Genomic DNA, 24,292 nt, shown 5'->3' with positions numbered 1-24,292 from the left:
AGGAGACAGAAACTGAAATCACCGACATAACCACTATGCCAACCAACGATATGCAACAACAAATTCACTATAGATCCATACCATTCATACCCATTCTCAGCAAACAAATTACAAAAACACTAAAACCGGACTTCCCAACAATAAAACTGAGCCATAGACCGATTAAAACAACACGATCTCTACTCCGACCGATTAAAGATCCTGTTGATCCATTTAAACAATCCAACGTCATCTATAGCATTCCCTGTAATGACTGTGAAAATGCATACATTGGAATGACAACCAATCAACTGAAAACCAGACTCAGTGGTCATCGATCCAACATCAATCAATTTTTAAAATTAACTGAAAATCCACCACCACACGCAGATGAAGAAATATCAAGGCTAAAAGAAAAAACAGCACTCATTCATCACACCATCAATGAAGGACACAATTTTGCATTGGAGAAAACAAAGATTATAGATCGATCTTTGCGATCTACAGCTTTGCCTCTGTTGGAAATGTGTCATATGGGCAATACTACCAAAACAGTTAATCATCGTCCGATGTACAAGGCCTCAACACCACTTACGCTGGTATTCTACATTCTATCAAATCCATCAAATACGATAAGAAATGACAACTCTCCGATTAACACCAATACTACCGTACTCTACACAGCACTTTGCTGAGTTTTTCAACGATAACGTTACTTAATAACGTTGATAAGCTTATTGTTTTTGATCACCATGAAGAAAGCTTCAGAATAGTCGTTAAACTAAGTAGTTGTGACACTGTACGTGATTTATGCAAACAAAATATTTGTTATGCAGTCAATAGTAAGAATTGTATTTAAATAACTTTTGATTCAGTATTTATGTAAATGACCATTTTCTCGTAGTATTTTAAAGCATGTTCTAAAATTGACCAGACAACGTAGCGTCAGACATCGACATATTTTGACTATAAACGATAGACTTTAGTAAGTTTTTACATTGTATTATTTGTTCAACGCTCTATGTTCTTGTCAATGTAACACAATAAATTTTCCAGTTTTCCTTGAAAAAGGCCTACATCAAAGGCCAAAACGTCGGACAGTAAACAACATTCGTTTGTATTATAAGACTGAGACAACCGTTTTGCAGTTTTCCAGAGATTTTAACCTTAAGGTTATTCTCCTCTTCAGGCCAGAAAGGCTTTCCGACCCAATGTGCGGGGGCTGGGAATCGAACCCAGGCGGGCTGCGTGAAAGGCATCAACTTACCCATCACGCTATACCCGTCCCCAAATTCACGTTCAGATACGTTCATATATCTACAGATTAGGCATTATTCTTACTAAAATCCATGGTAAATGATAAAATATTATTCAGATATAATCCTGGTTGAGTGCCCATTATTAATGAAAATAAATTAATAACATATTCCATCCCCATTTTTTTAACTATCCAATCAGTTCCCTAAGTAGTATATAGAAAAAAATCACAATTCGCAAAAAATGTTTATATGAGAAATGAACTATCCAGGTCGCTGTGAGATTTATTTTGTTGTGGCGTGAAAATGACAGAAAACGAGTTTATCAAATGTGTAGGCAACGGCTGTAAATGTTCATTCGTAACCAGGGTGACAAGTTTTCATTCGTAATCAGGGTGGCCGATTTTCAGAATAGACCCAAATCGTCTCTATTGAGTGTTTTTTCAAAATATTCCTTCAATTCAAACTCTTAACAGAAATCTCATGTTAAAAAAAATCAGCTAGCTGAGGATTGAAGTATCTCGATATATGAAAAAGGGAACATTCATCATTACAAGTGCATATGAGAAAAGCGCTATCCTTTTTTTAGTCATCTAGAGCCTTCGGTATATTTGGTACACCTAATGTTGATAAAGAATCAATAAGGAAAAACTTTCCTCCCGCAAAACCGATTCCATCGAACAACATGTACGATATACGAATAGAATTTTAGTGCAATCTATTCCTGCACTTTTCTGTGGAAAAAATGATGGGGAAATTATAAACGTCATGATGGCATGCTTACACAGATAAACATATTTCGTGAGTTTACATCTTTATTTGGAGCAGAAAATCAAACATAAAGTTACTTTACAATTATGTACGTTTCAATATAATTTAAACGCAAAACTAAGCGTTAATTGAAAGATACAGTTCTATTCATTGAAAATTCAGAGCAAACTGTCATATGTAAATACTGTTTAAATTTTGGTAATTAGCTTTTAAACACGTCTATTCAATGAACGAAACCCTGAGATGAGTTTTCATGCTCTGGTTGTGATGGAAACCACAAAATCCAATTAATGACAATGTCCTCACAGTTCGAAAAAATCTTGTGATATTACATCTTATAAGATGCACATAAAATTTATAGTCAAGAGCATGTAAAATTGTTTTATTTGAAAATTACATGGTTCAAAATCGAATGAAATAAAAAACAAAAGATCGATAGCAACCGCGCGGCTTGAACCGAGTGACATTAGTCCAAATAGCACGTCAGTTAATCGACTGGACCACAGAAGCACATACCTGTTTGATGAATAATTTATAGGGTAAAGTCTTATAATATGTCCCTCTTAAGAAAACATTGAGATATTTGTAAGTGTATTAATATATTATCCTCAAGAATGTGAGTATTTCATTGCAATACGCTTAAGAAACATATTTTTCAATGACTCGAATAGAAAAGATGAGAATTAATTGATATAAACGCATTTTCTAAAACGACCACATTCCTAGTTTTTTCGCTTGCCTTAGACATAATGCCCCAGCAGTCGTATAATATATCTCACAACAAATGAGTGGAATGACACATAACAAGAGACATTATACCCCTCCCAACAATGATGCATTATGCTTCCTGAAATGTCCATAAAGTGACTGTTTTGAGATAATCAGTATGTCAATAACGGATAAAACGTTTATTTAGTCGAAGCAAAACCTTACATCGAAAATCTGCCAAATGAAATTTTCAGTTTTTTCATACTTTCCTGCAAACGACAACCACCAAACTTGCATAGCAGAAAGATCCTAGGAAAAGATAGTGTTAATGATAAAACTTTGGTTCAGAATAGTCTTGAATGCTTAAGAAAGGAGGGGGGGGGGGGCATTTTGGCTAGCAGGGGCGCTTTATAAGACTTTCCCCTACATATAAATCCATACAGCGGTACCCGAGTGCAAATTACACTCGAAGTTCGTAAAATTCAGTATGAATGGAATATTGTGTTTGAGTTATGAATTGTATCGTTTGTAGAATTGAATCACATGTAAATTCATGTACTGTCTGATCAAAATTTTTATATTCTTTTCAACTAAAACCCAATTTTAAATCATTAGATTTATATATACCTAAAACAGTTCGGCAGCCCCGCATTCAGTTAGTTAGTTTTTTATTAGTCAATAAACGATAGATATATCTAATTTTAAAATTTTTGTTGATGAGTAAATAAATCGAATGAGATTTGAAAAAAAAAAACGCGCTAGATACAGATTTTTTTTCTTAGTAGAGGTTTAAATGCTAAGCATCTCTCGTGGAGTAACCAGAAAAATAACTAGAAAGTACGAGTTCTTTATCATGAACGCCGGTTTCTTGCCAGTTTTAGTTCCAAATAGCTCAACTTCTTTATGAACCATCAACGCCGTCTTCTTAAATTCACCTGCTTTGCTCCCGTAATTGAATAAAGTACTCTCCAATAAAGTATTTTGGTTGTTTTTAGTACGGTTCCGTTTTGGCAACAATATTGTTCTGAAATTCAAGAAAATCTTTGAATTTGAAGTGACAACCCATACATTTTATAACTAAATCCATTGTAACTGCCTTCAATTATAACCACCGTAGCATCTCAATGTCATATTACTTTAATGTATTAGAGATTTCGGATGTTTAGAAAATAATAATTCATTTAAAAATGTGTCTTGAATTAACTAAATACATCAGAAATAATACATTTGAACTTAATCATTGATCAGTTTCTGAAGTAATTGGTTCATCGATATCGGAGAAAATTGAGTGGTGATGAGTTTTGTCATTTATGTCACTTATACCATTACACCCTCGGAACAAGAAGTAATAGCCATTTGACCTTCAAAGTTGATCAATGCCCCAACAGTAACATAAAACCGAGCCTAAATTTGTTAAAATCGGTTAAGCCACTTCCTCTTATTGATATTAATTTAATATACACACTTCGTAAAAACCCTGTGATTTTACATCTTATTAGATGCACATAAATGGAGTGTCGCAGTTCACGCCAATTTACGTTGAAGAACATTTAATAATGTGTCTAATATTTCATAGCATGAAATTCATTTAAATAAAAAAATGAATACTGAAAACGAGCGCCGCGACTTGAACCGAGAAACATTGGATTGCAAAGCACGTCTGTTAAACGACTGTGCCACAGAAGCACACAACTGCAGGGCTGGTAAAAGGTGCATTTAAATTCATACAGTCGCACCTGCTAACAGAATGCAAGTTACAGTCGAAACCAGTAAAATTCAAGCTAATCTAACATTAAGTTATTAAAAATGAAATTTTCCGTCATTTGAAAAATTAGGTCTTTATGAATTACATCGTATGAGGGATTAAGTCACCTGTAAAATTCAGATTTTTTGGTGTGTAGTTTTTCTAGATTGACTACACAGCAAAAAAAGATTAACTGTGCTTCTGTGGCTCAGTCGATCCACGGACGTACTTTGTGATCCGATAATTCTCGGTTCAAGTCACAGCGGGTCGCTATCATTACTTTTGTTTTTATTTCAAAGAATTTCATATCATGGAGTTTTAGACACAATATTGAATGTTCTTGCACGTAAATTTGCGTGAATAGCGACGCTCCATTTATGTACACCTAATAAAATTAAAAATCACAGAATGTTTTTCGAAGTGTGAACGTTTTGAGTACATTGCATCACCTTAACTAAATACTGTAGAGTAAGGGCTCCCTATTTTATCTCATTTGTAAGAACGTTACCTTAAAAACCTGATTTAGCAACTAAAATCACTACGATTTTTTCATATTTCTGCTTATTTTCCCTTGCTCCACATTGGAAATTTATTCACATTCCTTGGAAATTAAAATAATATTAAAAATATCAGCTCAAAACATTTTTGATATGTTCACTACTGTGCTATTCATTTCATCTCAAAGGTTTTATATTCATCCTATCGTTGGTCCTTTATTCGTCCCATAAATCAGTAATGGCGACAGCCAAAAAAAAATATTGCACTATTGCACTCTCAGGTTCAAAATGTCAGAATTTTTCTTGTAAAGGGGCTAATGCCAACTATGAGACAACACACGATAGTTTTAGAAACAGTTTGGAATCATTTCGACGTTTAAAATTTTTTGGATCGTTTTCGTTACCTTTCGTTTTAAATTTAAAAGTGCAGTTAATATGAACAAAACAAAGAAAAAAGAACTGTGACTATTTAGGCATTAGCCCTTCAAAAAAAATGCAGAATAAGAGATGCCATTTATACAGATTTATCTGTATCGTATAGATTTTTGGGTTCACATACTGATTTCAATCTAAAGATTTTCTAAATTTAATACAGATTTGTAAAGGTTCATGAAAAGTGAGAAGTAAAAAGTTAGACTTTTCTCTCTGAGTATCTGTTAGTGATTGATTGCAGTACGTATTTAAAAGTTTATTAATCAACGGACAAATCACATGTTAAAACGGAAATTTTTTGTGCAAATATTTGATGATGAACACTGATAAACAATTATATTAAAATTTTAAACCAATTAATTTTATTAGTGGAAGCAGATAGTGCAGATACATATTTTCTATGAAAATATCTGGCATCTCTGTGCACAGCCGATGAAACACACACACTTAACACTGTTATGGTGACGTATAGCGGAAAGAAACCAGTGCAACTAGATTTGTCACAATGGTTATTTCGTTAGTATTGAACATGCTCTTTCTGGTAATATTCGAAGCCGAAACAGTTTTATTGAAATATAACACAAGTATCAATAAGTCCCGAGACCAAGAATGGAAACATTTTTTTTGCAAAAATTTTTTTTTTATTCATCAACATAATAACCTTTTAGGGTGATACAATGGTTCCAACGTTTTTCCAATTTTTCAATACCATGTTTATAAAAAAAATTATCTTTCGCTTCAAAATTAGCTTCAGTTTCAGTGATGACCTCCTCATTTGAGCCAAATCTTTTTCCCTGGAGCATTTTATTAAGATCAGCAAAGAGCCAGTAGTCACTGGGGGCTAAATCTGGTGAGTATGGGGGGTGGGGAAGCAGATCAAACCCCAATTCGTTCAATTTCGCCGTTGTTTTCATCGACTTGTGGCAGGGTGACGCGTTGCTGTTTTTGTTCCATCGCAATCGCGGCACCCACTTGGAAAAACCCTTTTTCATGCTCAATTTTTCACTTTACGATCTTTCATTATAATTTTTGTCACTTCACTCACATTTTCCGGTGTAACGGCTTCCACAGGTCTACCCGAGCGTTCCGCGTCATTTGTGTCGGTACGACCACGTTTAAACTCGGCGAACCACCGACAAATCGTTACTTTTGATGGACAAGAGTCCGGATAACATTTTTCAATCCATTGTTTCGCTTGCACGGTGTTTTTACCCCTTAAAAAATAATTTTTATTCAAAACACGAAACTCGTTTTTTCCATTTTTTTAAACAAACTACAAAACGACTTTACTCCAACCTCGATAACTCAGCTGTTTCTGGTCGGATCGACTTAAAATTTTGACCCGTTTCAAGCAAAGGTTAGTACTCTAGAAAGACGGGGTTACTGGTTTACTACGAGCGCCATCTCTGCTTTAGTCTCGGGACTTATTGATCCATGTGTTAAATATCAACAATATAATAAAACTAATGTCACGGATACCAAAAAAATATTTGTTGATGATAATTTTTTTTGTAAGATTATGAGAAAACTTGGCAACTCAAAAATTACCCGACAAGCCATAAAAGTCTTCAAGAATATGAGATGAAAGTTTTTCACTTAGTTCACGTGATTGCGCTTTGTTTTCATCTCATTTGGTTTGTGTCCTAAATTGAAAAGTGAGTTTGTTTTGAATGAAAAAAAAAACGATCACCGAAGAATTTAAAACCATATCTTCCAATGGGAGAGTGTGACAATAGCTTAAATAATCATTTTAAAACAATTCACAGTTTGGTTCAGGTACGTTGTAAGATATTATTCATGTTCAAAGTTATGAGGTGGAGGGATGAGATGGAAATAGAAGCTCAAATGAAAAAGGGAGCCGTTACCCTATATGATTCTAATATTAAATTATGTATCTTTTGGTGTACAATTACAACCTTTAGAATGATACCGAGATTGTTGTGATATTTTATCGTAATCGCTGCACATCAGTAGTCAGTAGTGATGTGCAGCAATTTTGATGTAATATCACATATGTGGGTCGTAATATTACATGAATGGATGCATAAATTCCTATTAGAATCGTATACAGTATTCAGTCAAGCTGATGTGATCTACTCAATACGTTGTTTCGATGTAATAACGTGTGATTTATTGACAATATTTCTCGAAAACAGAAAATTATTGCATTTAATACTCTTCACATTCGCAAAGTTCGATGTCTTTCATTATCAGCTGACGAGAAAGACAATTTTCAGTGATCGGTGATCCCACAAGGTAATGGTGTGTTCGAGAAGACAGGTTGTTCATCATGGCTGCCATGTCTTATGTTTCCGTAAGATGATCAATGAGTGATGAGCAGGCGGGTGAGTAATTGCCAAATCCTCTTACCGATGTCGTTCAGATGGCGCACTGAACACGTATAGTTCCGTAAAAGTGATCGTAATGCGAAAGACTTCGAAGATATCCGTAGAACTGACATAGCAGAATACGTCTGTTCAAAGAGCGAATAACAAAACGAATTAAATGCCACTGCTAGATGCATTCATCCAATGAGGTCAGTTATTCTAAAAAACATGCAGCATTGTTATGGAAACCACTCTTTGTGCAGAAAATAAATGACAACCTAGATTCGTATCTGCTTCCCGATTCCGCGGTGTACAATTCAAACATTGTTCCGCCTCATCATCGGAAAAGTTCTAGAATAATTCATAATTGAATCTACTATGAATTAAATTCTCCAAAGTTCCATTCAACAGTTAAACACAGCCCGATATCGCTTTCGCAGATTATGAGCCGCGGAGCCACAACAAAGTTTTAAATCATATCTACCTCGCCAAAAACTTCATTCATCCTTTATTATTTCTTCTTGTGGCTCATCCATCGTAAACTTATTGACAACGAAGATTTAGCTGGTGCCCGACCAACGTCGTTTGCGGATTTTGGGCGTCCAAATGATCCGTCCGCCGTGCCGCCGCTCTTCCAGCCAACCAATTAAATCTATTCGTCCGTTTTTCTTCGAGGTGGTACCGAACGAAACGGCAAAATCCTCTTTCTCACGCCTTCACCTTTGCACGTTCTATCAATTTGACACACGCTAGTCGGGGGACGGAAGCAACCGAGCAACTTTTGTAATAAATATAAAATCTTTATATCAATTTTCATCCTTTTTCCCCGCCAAGCCATTAGTCGTCGTCGTTGCCCCCGACCGAAAGCCTGGCACATTTCGACCACCACCGATTGGGTAAAGTTTCCACTTTTTCACCTACCGAAACTTACCACCTTCGGCCGGGAACGAATCATCGGCACTGTCCAATTATTTCTTTCTCCGTGCGATCCGTAGTCCCAGACTAGCCCGGGTTCCGGGAGCCAAGTGCGAAAAGATTGAAAAGTTTGTCTTGGCTTCGGCAGCATGAAATTGAAATAAATTAATTATACCAATGTTTCAATATTACGAATCGGTTCCGTGGTTCACCAAATGAGCAACCGAATAAAATAAGTAATCCCCATCCCACACCACCCACGAAAAACTGAAACTTGAGCTAATGGCCAACACAATCAGTCACAAACCGGGCCAACCGGGCTACCCGGGACGGGGAGAAAGTTTTTCCGATGGCGTTGGCGAAAAATGGGCGCGAATAGATTTGGTGCTGATGCTTGACGGCTTGGCGGCTGGTGGCACCAAAAGGGCAATTTCAATTATTCAAAAAAATGGAAACATTTTACTTTTGTGCTAAACAAACAGAAAATCGAAAATAATGCCAACGAGGCTGATGAGGTTCGTTTTGTGAAGAATTGATAATCACGAACAAACAGAGTAGTATTTACAGTACGATTTGGCTAAGTTATTTGTTGATGGCTATGGGGTTTAAATAAAGAATGTTTGGAGGACGCTTTGAGTAATTGGCTTGAGTTGAACAATAGTAAATTAATTTTGAGAAATTCCATACACGGACATTATTCAGGATGAAGATTCGGAAGTTGAGTGACTATTATTCCGAGAAATGTAGTACTAAAATCAGGTCTCCTTACATTTAATAATATTTTTAATAGCCAAAGCTGTAGAATCTTCTTGTTGTTAGGAGTTGGGACATTATTTTTCGCGAAAAAGTTGACGAAGCCTATAAATATTAAATTTCCCCAATGTCATTATGTGAAAAAGTAAGCTTTTTCCAACAGCGTCAACTTTCGATTTCAAAACTATTCATAAATCATGGCAACATGGCTCAACACAATTTTGTGTTTCCATAATTTTTATGAGAGAAATGATGAAAATAATCAAGGAATCATGATAATCATGAAATATTACTTCTCCTGAAGCCATACCTATTACTAACAATTTTTTGAGCAAATCCCATAAACATTTTCATGATTGAAATCATTTTGCTCATAATATCATTAATAATAAGTATGATCTCATAAGAAGACACGTTTCATGGTTTTCATAATTTCTTAATCATGGTACCGGCAATGGATTTTTATCCGTGTTCGATCGACAAATTGGACAATTTCAACTTGACACTATTTTTATCATGGTGCATTAAAAAACTTGCACACATCTCACTTCAAAGATGTGTGTGTGTAACATCGTGCCAAATAATTTTAACATTCGCTTTTGAATTGTGAACAGCAACAAATTGCAACGTGTCAAAGTTTAGCTCGCGCACAGCAAAATACCGAAATACTCGTACTAAAAATTTGTCGAAATTTGTGAATATATCCAAATCAACTGTCACTGTGATGAGTTAGTCGATGCCCTTTACGCAGCCCACCTGAATTCGATTCCCAGCACCGCACATAAGGTTAGAATATCTTGAGGTTAAAGCCTGTATAATCGAAACAAAAAAAAACTGCCACCAACGTAATAAAAGAGTTTCAAGAACTATTGTTGATAGCCTGTCATTTTGGATCGGAATGGAAATCGAAAACCGTAACCAGCTGTTTCGAACAGAACCCATACATCTCCAACCAAAATGTCGCAAGCAAGCTGAGGGTGTCGCCCACAATCACGCATCAAACAAAAAATGAACCGGATTGCGAAATTACTAGAAGATGGTGACTCTAAATTGTGACAGTTTGCAGATTGGGTCGGCCAGAGTGCGAACGCATAAATAGGGTGATAAAACCTATGTCAAAAAAGACTTCCGAAACAGAGATCTGGAAGAGTACAGAGAGTAGATATTTTCAAGCCCGTAAGGATGTCAAAATTCTCTGTGAAACATCTCAAGTTGTCGATCCAATTTCACATCAGCATGGAAAAAACACGCTTCCGCTTGCGCTCGTGTTTCTAATACTAAGTCCGTCCTAAATATGACGTATGCGCTTAACATATAGCCAACACCATTTCGGATATTTTTTGAAATTGTCCTGTTTAAATACTAAACATAAATATGAATGGTCTATACGATGCGATAATATTTTCTGCGATGGCAGTGTTTTTTTTTGCGGCCAAGAAGGGTACCTTTCACCCTTTAACTTCACTTACATTGACTACAGATTTTGAATTAAAGGAGTCATCTAGTGTGTCAGATAATAAAATCGATTTTTTCATAAATCTCGTGTAAAATAGTACATCGGAGATATACGGAGCTGCAGTCTTAACCTGCTGAAGTTTCCAAACCGTTTTCATAAAAAAAAACAGCTACCATGAAAACTACTCGATAGTTTCTACTCAAATTTGCACAGAATCTTCGCATATATAACAGAATTTCGCATATATAACTTTAAGTTGAACTAATGGAATTAATATGATTTCGTTAAGGCCATCGTCCAAGTACCGTGCGCGCGGGAGGCTTTAGGAAATTTTCGATAGAAATTTCGAAAAATTTGCCAAAACCAAAACCATACAGACCTTTGAAAAGCTTTTATCTATCTGCAGGACAAAAATAGCTGAAAAATTCGGAGGATTTTCCGAGTGTTATCAAAAATAGCTCTGAAAAAATTAGTTTTTTTTTGTGAAAAAATAATTTGATGACATGAATTTTTTTTTCAAATAAACCTTATACTGGCTACAAAGATCACATTCAGACACATGTTTGAAAAACCTTTTCTCGCTTTTCACGGAAAATCAACGAATTTCATATAACCTATTTCGTTGAAATTTTTGAAATTCGTTGATTTTCTATGAAAAGTGTGAAAAGGTTTTAAAAAATGTGTTCGAATGTAATCTTTGTAGCCCTCATAAGGTTTATTTGAAAAAAGAATATATTATCGCATTATTTTTCCAGATAATTGTGAAAGATCACAAAAACACTCATTTTTCAGAGCTATTTTTGATAAGACTGATAAGACTCAGAGAATCCTCCGAATTTTTCAGCCATTTTTGCCCTACAGATAGATAAAAGTTTTTCAAAGGTCTGTATGTATTTGGCACATTTATCAAAATTTCCATCGAAAATTTCCTAAAACCACTCGTGCGCATGGTACTTGGACGATGGCCTTAATTTGTGGCTTCGCGCTTAAATTGGACTTGTACCTATAAAGCAGACAAAAAATCTATTTTATTTTTTCATTGTTTATTTTATTTTAGTCGTAAGTGTCACGAATAAAATGACGTATAGATTTCTGATTTCATCACATTTTGAAAGTCTGTGCAAAAAAGAATGTAAAACTCTGTGCAAAAAAGATCAGTAATACACTAATAATTTCGTTTCTTCTTTTACCTATTTTTATATATATAAAAAATAGGTATAGAATTCGCTCAAACTTTCGAAAATTTTTCCGAGGCCCGGAGGGCCGAATGACATATACCAATCGATTCAGCTCGACGAACTGAGCAAATGTCTGTGTGTGTGTGTGTGTCCGTATGTGTGTTGTCAACTAAGAGGTCGAGATCTCAGAGATGGCTGGACCGATTTTCATCAAACTAGTCGCAAATGAAAGGTCTCCCCGTCACCCAAAACGCTATTGAATGGTTTTGAGATCGGATGTTTACTTTTTGAGTTATACAAAGTTTTATGTCAAAATTTTCAGTTTTTTGACAGTATCTGTCACAATTGACCTTGAAAACAGAATATGTTTTCAGACTTAGATTCCGCACGGTAATACCTATCCAACAAGCCATAGATTGTTAAAATCCGTCCATTTTTAACGGAGATATCGAAATTTTTCTGTAAGCGACTTTTCCCCCTATTCCAGCAGTAGGAGTTTTGAGCGCTGTATGACAAAGAAATGCTTGGGAGCAACGGAAAACACGATTTTTTATACTGTTACATACAATTGTTTCTAAGAACCAAAAGGATTGTGTACAGCATTCTTTTTCATGACATTTAGCCTCGGACCGATTTTGGCACGGCTCGTTTTTGGCAACATAATCGTTCGAATATGACATATATAAACCAGATGATGGCAGAATTTTTTTTAATTATTTAGTTTTAAACTACTTACAGCAATAAATGCTGGAACAACATAACATCCATATACCATTCGAATCAGTTCGTCGAGATCAGCAAATGCGTGTGTGACAAATAACTTCAATTAATTTTCTCGGAAAATTTCTTTTCTACAAATTCAGATTCATACGAAAAGTCGTATGCTCCCAAACAAAGTTCCTGCATTATGTTTGGTTCCGACCTCTGGTTTCGGAACTACAGGATGATATGTGAAACGAAATCAAAATTGTGTAACTCATTTTTCTTGAAGATGGCTGAACCGATCTAAGATGCAAATGAAATCTAAGAATCATCTAAGATTCAAATGAAAAGTTTCAAAGTTCTATAAAACATCTTGCTTTTCAGTCAGATCCAACTTCCGGTTTCGGGGATTGTATAAAAATGTCTATTCCACATAATTTAATCAGGTTTATCGGGTTAGCAGATTTGGATAGTCGATAAAAAAATTAACTTTTTTCAGTTTTAGTGGTATTCAGTTGTCGATCAGAAGGCACCTAAAAATTTAATTCGTGCTATGATCTCTCAAAGATGTCTTAACTGATTTTCAAATGTTTTGAAACAAATGTAAAGTGTACAGCTACTCAGGTGAATTTATCTGACTTCGGCCATACCGCTTTTAGAATTCCGGTTCCAGTATAAAATCGTTTCTCAAAGCTCAATCGTTTTCTCAAAAAAAGCCTAATCAAATTTCAGAAACAAAAATTTTAATTAAAAGAAACTTATATACAAAAATTAATTATTTTATCCAATTATGACTTCCGGTTCTCGAATTACATGATGATGAATTTTTAAAATTCAAACCGATATAGAAGATGACAATCCCGAAAAGCTTCAAAGTTGAACTCAAAACTGTTGTAATTTATTCGTCATATGGCCATACGAATCGGTTTGGGTTATGCTGGTTCCTGAATACCGGCTCTGGAAGTACCTTAAATTACCGTAAACTCTAGAGTGGAACTTACATATCATGGCATGTTTAATCGATTATCACACTTCTAGATTCAAATTCGATCCGATTTGCAGTTTCGACATTACAGAGTAATGAGTGATTAAAATCTCAAATTGTCGCTTAAAACGAGGGTCGTTAAAATAATGTCATGAAAACTTAAACACCGAAGAATATTCATGCAAAAAACACATGCGGATTGATAAAAATAGGTATCATCTCATTGCTAGGTGGATTAAACACGTTTTTATTCAATAGTATAATATATGTTTTTAGGCACACTGCTTAAGCTCTAAGATGCCAAGGGTATTTCCTAATCTTAATTAACGACTAACTTAAAACTAGAATAGTATCATTAGATTATGTCGTCTAGAATTTTTGGAAAAAGCTTTTAGCTGGCGTTCGGCAGTGGTCGGTGAATTGAATATTGCATGACTTCCAGTTGGTGCTATCTATGGCCGCTTCCTTTCAGTTCGTGTGGGTTCACGGGAAACACCCCCAGGCTACGAAGGCCCGGCGGGTGGCCCGCATGCTGGTCATCGACTGGAGCGTAGGACCGTAGGCGATGATGGTGATGTTACGAAGAGATGAAAAAAAAAAAAAAAAAAAAAAAAAAAAAAAAACAGTTTGTATCGAACACTTGTGGTCATCGGACCGTCTCCCGAGAAGTCCACAATCAATACCTTTCTGGAGGCATTACAGTGTTAATTTAATATTTCTAGATAGTGACAATTTACAGACTAAGCTTTCAGTGCAAGCTTAGTATTTTTGGTATACTAATATAGTTTATTTTGGCAAAAGTTCTGAACGGTGCACCGTAAGTGGCGTTTCTTTTGTTTCGCTATTGTACGGCCGCCATATTGGCGTACCACACTCGGGCGCCGCCATTCGTAAAGCCACGTGGAACATCTTTGGTGCTATTTAACCGTATATCGTGAGCTAGCGTTTGTCCGTGTTAAACGTTAGCATGGAATTAGACCCGGACCCCCCATTGGGGGTGTCCACACTACCAAGCAGTAGTAGGTTACCTCATTACTTAAATTCTGGAGACACTATTGACAAGCAAACGCTGTTGATGAAGGCGACGAGTCAAGACGGTAGTAGCGAACCCCGTCTTCCAGGTAACCCATTCATCATTCACCAATCAGTGAAATTAGCTCTCGGATTTGACCCAGCCCGGGTTCTAACTGCTTCGAAGGAAGCGAGAGGCACTCGGTATGTGCTGCGTACCTCTTCGCTTAAAGCATATGAGGCTTTAACCAAAATGAAAACCCTTATCAATGGTCAAACTATTGAGGTTATACCACATCCAACACTAAACGTGGTACAGGGAATAGTTTTTGATCCCGATACCGTTGAACTAAATACTGATGAAATCTTAAAAGAACTTAGTTCTCAAAAGGTAATCGGCGTACGTCGAATTACCAAGACAAACGAAGGTAAAATTTCTAACACTCCATTGTTAATATTATCGTTTTCTGGTTCCTCTTTACCCGAATATGTATACATTGGTCTGGTACGTACGACCGTGAGGAAATATTTCCCTGCTCCCTTACTTTGTTATAAATGTGGTAAATTCGGCCATGGTAGTCGGGTGTGCCCTAATGAAGAAATATGTCTAAACTGCAGTGGAAAACATACAATTGAGCGTGATATCCCATGTAACCTACCAAGTCTTTGCAATAATTGTAAAGGATGTCACTCAACCAGAAGCCGCAAATGCCCAATGTATATACAGGAGATGAACATCATAAAAATGAAAGTTTCTCTTAACATATCTTTTCCCGAAGCACGTGCTTTGGCTCGCAAAGAAGCGGAAAAGAATAATTATTCTGTAGCGTTAAAAAATCGTTTAAACCCTGCTAAAGACGAAAAAGATCGAACAATATTCTTACTACGGGAAGAATTAGAAAAAATTAAACAAGCAAACATTAAAAATGTAGAAAATTCTAAGGATCTTGAGATAATGGAGCTTAAAAAACAGCTCAATGAATCTCGTGTACAGTACCGCAATGTTCTTTCCGAATTGGCGGAACTGAGAGCAGCACTCACGGATCTAAAATTAAACGCAGCTAGTAATGCTTGCCAACAAGTGAGTAATATAACGCGAAGAGAATCACGCCCTAAAATCACAAATCAGGAAATGTCTACAAAAGCTAAACATGAAAATGCGAGCTCATGTGATATTAGGGCAAACATCTCACCAGATCCAAAACCCAACCAAACAATTGTTCCAGGAAATCGAAACTCTCGTAATCTCAGTAGGAGCCGAAACCGCACTGGTAAGTCTCGGAGTCCTATAAAACGTCCATCTCCCACTTCTTCCAGTCCCCTTGCCACTGATTCAACGACGTTCAAAAAACCGTAAGTACTACGGCCTGTTCTGTTAAAAAAAAAAAAAAAAAAAAAAAAAAAAGAAAACACACACACACACTTAAATATAAATATGATTAACACACCCAAACATCCTTCAGATTGCAGTTCTGAATCAGGCACAATCGAGAATCTTGCTTTCGTGACCGCTTCATCTGAAACAAGACCACTAACCTCATTCCAGCCAAATTATTCTGACCCTGTACTTTCCGTTGTGTTTACAAGTGAACTGAGGTCTCCTGCTGATCCTTCGATTGGAGGCTCGCCAGGATGTGCGATAGTCCGCACTACGAATCCGGATCACTTGTGTCCTTTTCCTGCCCTCCCACTAGTTTCGGTGGGATCAGCGGTCCAGGAGGGGACAAAACCTAAAAATGATCAAACCGCTCAAATGTTATTAGATCGTTGCTCAAGTCCTATCCCTGGGTGCTCTTGGCATAGAGTTGTCTGCTGTGCTAAACATTTAATACCAAGCAATTTTTTCATGAGAACCTCACCCTCCGTAAGTAATGAAGTGTCTTCCACAAAATCTTTATATCCTGAATCCTCCACTTCTTCGGCGCACAACCAGAAAGATACAATCGACAAAAATATGCGAACTGCCCATATTGATATTACTCAAAACAACGTCTTACACGTTGTGGCAGATGTACTCAGTGATTGCCCAAATAACACATCAGATCTGTCCTTCTCTCAACAGTCCGCAGCACAAGCCTTAAATCCAACTGTAAGTAAAAGTGGGACATGCAGTAGTCGAATATGCAATCAAAGCCTCACTCTTGCAATTCAATGGAATCTAAACGGTTTGCGCAATTGCTTAGGTGACTTACAGCTAATGATTGTCAAATTTCGACCCATATGCCTTGCGCTACAGGAAACACATATTAGAAACGGCACATGTCCGGGACAGTGGTTTGGGATAGATTATACCTGGGATGCTGCGAGCGGTAGCAATTTGTACCAAACTGTTGGTCTTGGAATCAGATCAGACATCCCATCGACGCCAATCAAATTGAATACTGAACTCATCGTTGCCGCAAGAATTATTCACTATCCGATAAGAATTACCGTCGTCTCTATATATGTCCCCCAAAATGTCCGAGACTTTCGTAACAAACTCGAGCAACTCATCGCACAGATGCACGGGCCGTTTCTGTTCTTGGGTGACTTTAATGCTCACCATACAGCCTGGGGCTCTAATCGCGATTGCCGTCGTGGAAATGACATAATCGAAGCACTAGAAAACAACAATGCTGTAATCCTCAATGATGGTAGGATAACCTTCATTCGAGGACATACTACTTCGGCACTCGATCTCTCAATAGTATCAAATGACATAGTGGGGGTTTGTGGGTGGTCAGTTTTGGATGACATTGGAAGCAGTGATCACCTCCCTATACAAATTTCTTTCGACAAGCAACCAATCAACGTGTCTCGCCGACGTCGATGGGTTTTTGAACGTGCCGACTGGAATGCATATGAACAAGGTATCGAAAATTCTCTTAACCCGGAATGCACATACTCACCAGATGCCATCGGTAACATATTGACACAAGTCGCCAAAGAATGCATCCCCCGCACAAGCGGAGTACCTCCGAAGCGCGCCGTGTATTGGTGGTGCCCCGAAGTTGAAAAAGCAATTAAATCCCGCCGTAAGGCCCTTCGTATTTTAAAAAAGACCCCTACTCATCACCCACTGTGGAATGCTAGAGCTACCGAATTTCGAAACAAACGCAACCAGGCTAGAAAAGCAATTGTGGACGCCAAAAGTTTGAGCTGGGCCAAGTTCCTTGATGGGATTCATCCCGAGACGTCAACTAGTGAACTATGGAGACGCGTTAATGCTCTGAGTGGTAAAAGAAGACACACAGGTTTTTCGATGATGATGAATGATCTGGTTACCGTACAGCCAGATGAAATAGCGAAAGCATTGGGACAACATTTTGCTTCACTGTCTGCTACCGCATCTCTGCCACCTAAATTCATTTCCATTAAAAGTCATGTTGAATTATCTCCAGTTTTATTTTCCCCCAATTCGAGCTCAGTAGAAAATCAACCTTTTTCGGCATATGAACTGACCGTGGCTCTTTCGAAAGGACGTGGTAAAGCAACCGGCATTGACAACATCGGGTATCCTCTACTTCGACATATGCCTCCCATAGCCAAAAAAATTTTACTAGACAGTTTCAATAGGATTTGGCAAGGTGATCCATTGCCAGAATCATGGAAAACAGCCTTAGTCATTCCTATCCCAAAAAGAACCCAAGGAACCAGAACAGCCAAAGATTTTCGCCCGATCAGTCTGCTACCATGTATAGGAAAGACTCTTGAGCGAATGGTCAATCATAGACTAATTACTTTTTTGGAAGACAAACAATTGTTGGACTACAGACAACATGCATTCCGTAAAGGAATGGGAACCGGTTCTTATTTCGGATCTCTGGCCGAAATTCTTGCTCAGGCCATGGCGGATGGCCTTCACACTGACATGGCCGCCCTAGACATTGATAAGGCATACAATACTATGTGGCGCGAAGGCGTTCTCCGTCAACTACACAGTTGGGGGATCGAAGGTAACCTTGGATACTATATCAAACGTTTCTTAACAAATCGAAGCTTTCGTGTAGGTATTGGAGGGTATCAATCAGAGATTTTTACGGAAGAAAACGGTGTTCCCCAAGGATCGGTCTTATCCGTCACACTATTTCTAATAAGCATGCAAACGATCTTCAAAGTGCTTCCTAAAGGTGTATATATTTTCATTTATGCTGATGATATTGTTTTGATAGTAACCGGTAAAACGACCGGTCGAATTCGTATCAAACTACAGGCAGCTGTCAACGCAGTCAGCAATTGGGCAACATCCGTTGGTTTCCGCATTTCATCTAGCAAGAGTTTTGTTTCGCACTTTTGTTCCTCTTTTCACCGCGCCACAGATAGGCCAGTTCACGTCGATGGAATGGCTATTCCATTCATCAAAGAACCCCGAGTACTCGGAGTCACTTTTGATCGAAAATTATCTTTTATCCCCCACTTCAGAAAAATTAAAAAATATTGTGACAGCCGCAAACGATTAGTACGTACTATCAGCTCTCGTCATCCAAGGTGTAACCGACAGCTCTCGATCAATATAAGCAAATCGATTATTTTCAGTCGTATCTATTACGGTATTGAGATTACTTGTACCAAGTTACAAGACCTAACAAATATTTTGGCCCCTACCTATCACGGCCCTATTCGTTCGGCTTCCAACCTTCTGCCTAGTACACCTGCGGAGAGCGCATGTGTGGAGGCTGGAGTCCTTCCGTTACGCTGGTCAGTGGCCTTGGTAGCTTTGCGAAGGGCTCTTAGCTTTCTCGCAAGGACAGCAGGGAATGGCGGTATTTTACACGATATAGCGCACTCTATTTACAGCGAGTTCACCGGACTATCCTTACCAAAACTAGCACGTCTTCATCGTACCCGAGACCGGTGTTGGTACGACACAGCTCCCGATACGGATTCTTCGCTATCTCTTTCAATTCGATCAGGAGCCTCACCGGCTCTTGCACAGATTGCGTACCATCAATTAGTCCATCGCCGATTTTCGAATCATGTCAAAATATTCACTGATGGTTCGAAGGCAAATGAAAGAGTCGGAATAGGATTAAGTGGCATTGAAAATGGTATAGCATTCCAAATGCCATCTTCCTGTTCCGTTTTCTCGGCCGAGGCAGCTGCAATTTGGTTGGCACTCATACGGAGACCACCTGACGTAGCGGTAGTCATATTCTCGGATTCTTTATCTGTTATTTCCGCCTTGAATTCCGGTGTATCTAACCATCCTTATATACAAGCAATTGAAACCGTCTGTGATTCACTTACTACAATTTGCTGGTTGCCAGGACATTCGGGAATCCGGGGAAATGAAGAAGCTGATCATTTGGCCTCTCTCGGTCGAAATTCGCGATCATTCCTCACTACCGAGGTCCCAGCTGAAGATATCATCAAAAATTTCGATAGATGTATTCATAACCATTTCATATCACATTGGAGAAGTACACAGGGACATTTACAGAAGATCAAAGGAAACCTTGAAAAGTGGACAGATCGGGAATGCCGAATAGAACAACGGATTTTATCTCGATTACGTGTTGGACACACTAGAATTACACACCCTCATTGTATATCGAATTCAGATCCTCCTCACTGCACTGCATGTGATACGAAAATCTCGGTAGAACATATATTAATAAATTGTTCTGAATTTCACAACTTCCGCCTTCGGCATCATCTGCCATCATCGATTCGAGATGTGCTATCTAACGATCCGGATAAAGAAAAAATACTAATTCAGTTCTTAAAGGAAGCGAACATTTATGATACCATATAGTCATGATACAACTGGCACATCCGTTTGTACCATACGCGGGCCCTCCGCCATCTCTTCGTTGGTTTTGGGGAGGTCGCCCGTAGCCCGGAATATCATTAACAAGCATAATAATAATTCTTGCTGAGTGGTACCATTTTACTGATCTAACCCATAAACATTACCGAAAACTAAGGCAAGCTCATTAATCCATAATCTCTCACTCTATTTTTTACCGTTACATGATACGCTGCCTTCGCTAAAAACTATTGGTTTCAACGTACACCCACGAACCTTTCGCCTGACTTCCGGAGGTGTCAAGGAAACATCGCTGCAATCCAGAACACGCCCAATGAAACTGCGATATAGATTAATATGGTGATTCTTCGGAAGGTCATGATTCCGACGTACATAATATTTGGGACGAAATACCTTTTTAAAATCCAGTAAAACGACATCATAATTCTCTATCTCTAACAAAAAAAAAAAAAAAAAAAAAAACGAATTGTATCAATTATTGTGAAATGACATGTAAAATACACACTCTTCTAATTTAAGTGCAGTGAATGACCGGATGGTTAAACTGCTAATAAAACAACAACAACAACAACAAGAGATGAAAAAATAAAAAAAGTAAATATTGTGGAAACCGAGGTAAATAGGGGGTATGGAAACAAAATGTCTGAAAACTACAGAGATCTAATTAGTTGCCATCGAGATGGTGAAGAGACGGGGGAAGGGGGAACGAAAAGTTAGTGACAAAAAAAGATCTTGTTAGTTCCAATGAAGATGGTGGACAGGGACGGTGATCGAGAGAATCGGGCGGATGTTAGTGTCGAACCTGTAGGTGGAGATTATACTTTCTGAGCGAGGTATAACAGATTACACTTGGATATTAATGTGTTTGAGGTACTGGTATATAAGAAGCATATAAGAGATATCCCGACTAGCCAACACATCTCGGACCGGAACTTCAGGTGGTCTACCTCGGGCCCTTAGGGAGTCCTTTAATAAAGACCTGGCGTCACGATACTCCGTACACGTCCATACGACATGCTCGATGTCCTGATAACCGTCACCACAAGCGCAGAGACCGCTCTCCACGATTCCAATACGCCGGAGATGTGCGTTGAAGGCGTAATGGTTTGACATGAGCCGAGACATCACACGAATGAAGTCACGACTCACGTTCATCCCCCTGAACCAAGGTTTCGTCGATACCCTAGGGATAATGGAATGCAGCCATCGTCCCAGTTCGCCATTGCTCCATGAAGTTTGCCAACTTTCGAGAGTTTTCTGACGAGAGATACTGAAAAATTCATTGAAGCAGATTGGTCTTTCGTAAATATCACCTTCTAATGCGCCCACCTTAGCCAATAAGTCTGCCTTTTCATTGCCCTGAATGGAACAATGCGAAGGGACCCAGACTAACGATATTAAATAAGACCGTTCAGATAAAGTTCGCAAGTGTTCCCGTATTTTCCCCAGGAAATATGGGGGATACTTTCCTGGCTTCACTGCGCGGAGAGCTTCTATTGAACTTAGACTGTCCGTGACAATGAAGTATTGGTCTTTGGGCAAGGTTTCAATGATCTCAAGGGTGTACTGAATAGCAGCTAATTCTGCGACGTAGACTGAAGCCGAATCACTGAGTTTGTACGAAGCGGTGATGTTCTGATTGAAGATTCCGAAGCCTGTGGACCTGTTGATGTTTGATCCGTCAGTGTAAAACATCTTTTCACAGTTGACTGTTCTGAATTTATTATAAAAACGTGTTTAATCCACCTAGCAGTGAGATGATACCTATTTTTATCAATCCGCATGTGTTTTTTGCATGAATATTCTTCGGTGTTTAAGTTTTCATGACATTATTTTAATGACCCTCGTTTTAAGCGACAATTTGAGATTTTAATCACTCATTACTCTGTAATGTCGAAACTGCAAATCGGATCGAATTTGAATCTAGAAGTGTGATAATCGATTAAACATGCCATGATATGTAAGTTCCACTCTAGAGTTTACGGTAATTTAAGGTACTTCCAGAGCCGGTATTCAGGAACCAGCATAACCCAAACCGATTCGTATGGCCATATGACGAATAAATTACAACAGTTTTGAGTTCAACTTTGAAGCTTTTCGGGATTGTCATCTTCTATATCGGTTTGAATTTTAAAAATTCATCATCATGTAATTCGAGAACCGGAAGTCATAATTGGATAAAATAATTAATTTTTTGTATATAAGTTTCTTTTAATTAAAATTTTTGTTTCTGAAATTTGATTAGGCTTTTTTTGAGAAAACGATTGAGCTTTGAGAAACGATTTTATACTGGAACCGGAATTCTAAAAGCGGTATGGCCGAAGTCAGATAAATTCACCTGAGTAGCTGTACACTTTACATTTGTTTCAAAACATTTGAAAATCAGTTAAGACATCTTTGAGAGATCATAGCACGAATTAAATTTTTAGGTGCCTTCTGATCGACAACTGAATACCACTAAAACTGAAAAAAGTTAATTTTTTTATCGACTATCCAAATCTGCTAACCCGATAAACCTGATTAAATTATGTGGAATAGGCATTTTTATACAATCCCCGAAACCGGAAGTTGGATCTGACTGAAAAGCAAGATGTTTTATAGAACTTTGAAACTTTTCATTTGAATCTTAGATGATTCTTAGATTTCATTTGCATCTTAGATCGGTTCAGCCATCTTCAAGAAAAATGAGTTACACAATTTTGATTTCGTTTCACATATCATCCTGTAGTTCCGAAACCAGAGGTCGGAACCAAACATAATGCAGGAACTTTGTTTGGGAGCATACGACTTTTCGTATGAATCTGAATTTGTAGAAAAGAAATTTTCCGAGAAAATTCATTGAAGTTATTTGTCACACACGCCTTTGCTGATCTCGACGAACTGATTCGGATGGTATATGGATGTTATGTTGTTCCAGCATTTATTGCTGTAAGTAGTTTAAAACAAAATAATTAAAAAAAATTCTGCCATCATCTGGTTTATATATGTCATATTCGAACGATTATGTTGCCAAAAACGAGCCGTGCCAAAATCGGTCCGAGGCTAAATGTCATGAAAAAGAATGCTGTAAACAATCCTTTTGGTTCTTAGAAACAATTGTATGTAACAGTATAAAAAATCGTGTTTTCCGTTGTTCCCAAGCATTTCTTTGTCATACAGCGCTCAAAACTCCTACTGCTGGAATAGGGGGAAAAGTCGCTTACAGAAAAATTTCGATATCTCCGTTAAAAATGGACGGATTTTAACAATCTATGGCTTGTTGGATAGGTATTACCGTGCGGAATCTAAGTCTGAAAACATATTCTGTTTTCAAGGTCAATTGTGACAGATACTGTCAAAAAACTGAAAATTTTGACATAAAACTTTGTATAACTCTTTGGGGCCACTTGAGGGCGTACGTGATCCGGGATTCCACGAATTTCTTCTCTCATGGATGTGTCGAAAAACACAGTAGAATCAGAAGTATCCAAGAAATGAGCACGGTTGAAAACAAACGAAGAAGGAATAATATTCTGAGCCATGTAATCAAAATACAAGGACATAAAACGGGTCTGAGAATTAAGCCCGATAAGCCTTTCGAAGTTTTCAATCACCATTGGATTCAAGATATCGCATCGGATTAGCAATCGATATGAGAGATCCCAGAATCGATTTTTCACCGGTAGGACGCCCGCGAGCCCTTCGAGACTCATCGTATGAGTCGACTGCATGCAACCTAAGGCAATACGCAAACAACGATACTGAATTCTTTCCAGTTTAATGAAATGGGTGTTCGCGGCGGATCGGAAGCAGAAGCATCCATATTCCATTACGGACAATATCGTTGTTT

The 24,292-nt window shown here is 37.8% G+C and overlaps 1 protein-coding gene across 3 annotated transcripts in view; it reads right to left on the bottom strand.

Annotated features, from left to right (window-relative positions):
* LOC131433071 (hemicentin-2-like) overlaps positions 1–24,292 on the bottom strand; it is a 124,173-nt gene that overhangs the window by 57,453 nt on the left and 42,428 nt on the right. The gene's annotated exons all lie outside the window — the stretch shown is intronic.

The sequence above is a fragment of the Malaya genurostris genome, chromosome 2 (genome assembly GCF_030247185.1).
Source record: "Malaya genurostris strain Urasoe2022 chromosome 2, Malgen_1.1, whole genome shotgun sequence".
In the NCBI taxonomy this organism is placed as follows: Eukaryota; Metazoa; Arthropoda; class Insecta; order Diptera; family Culicidae; genus Malaya; species Malaya genurostris.
This window is presented reverse-complemented; position numbering and strand designations above follow the sequence as displayed.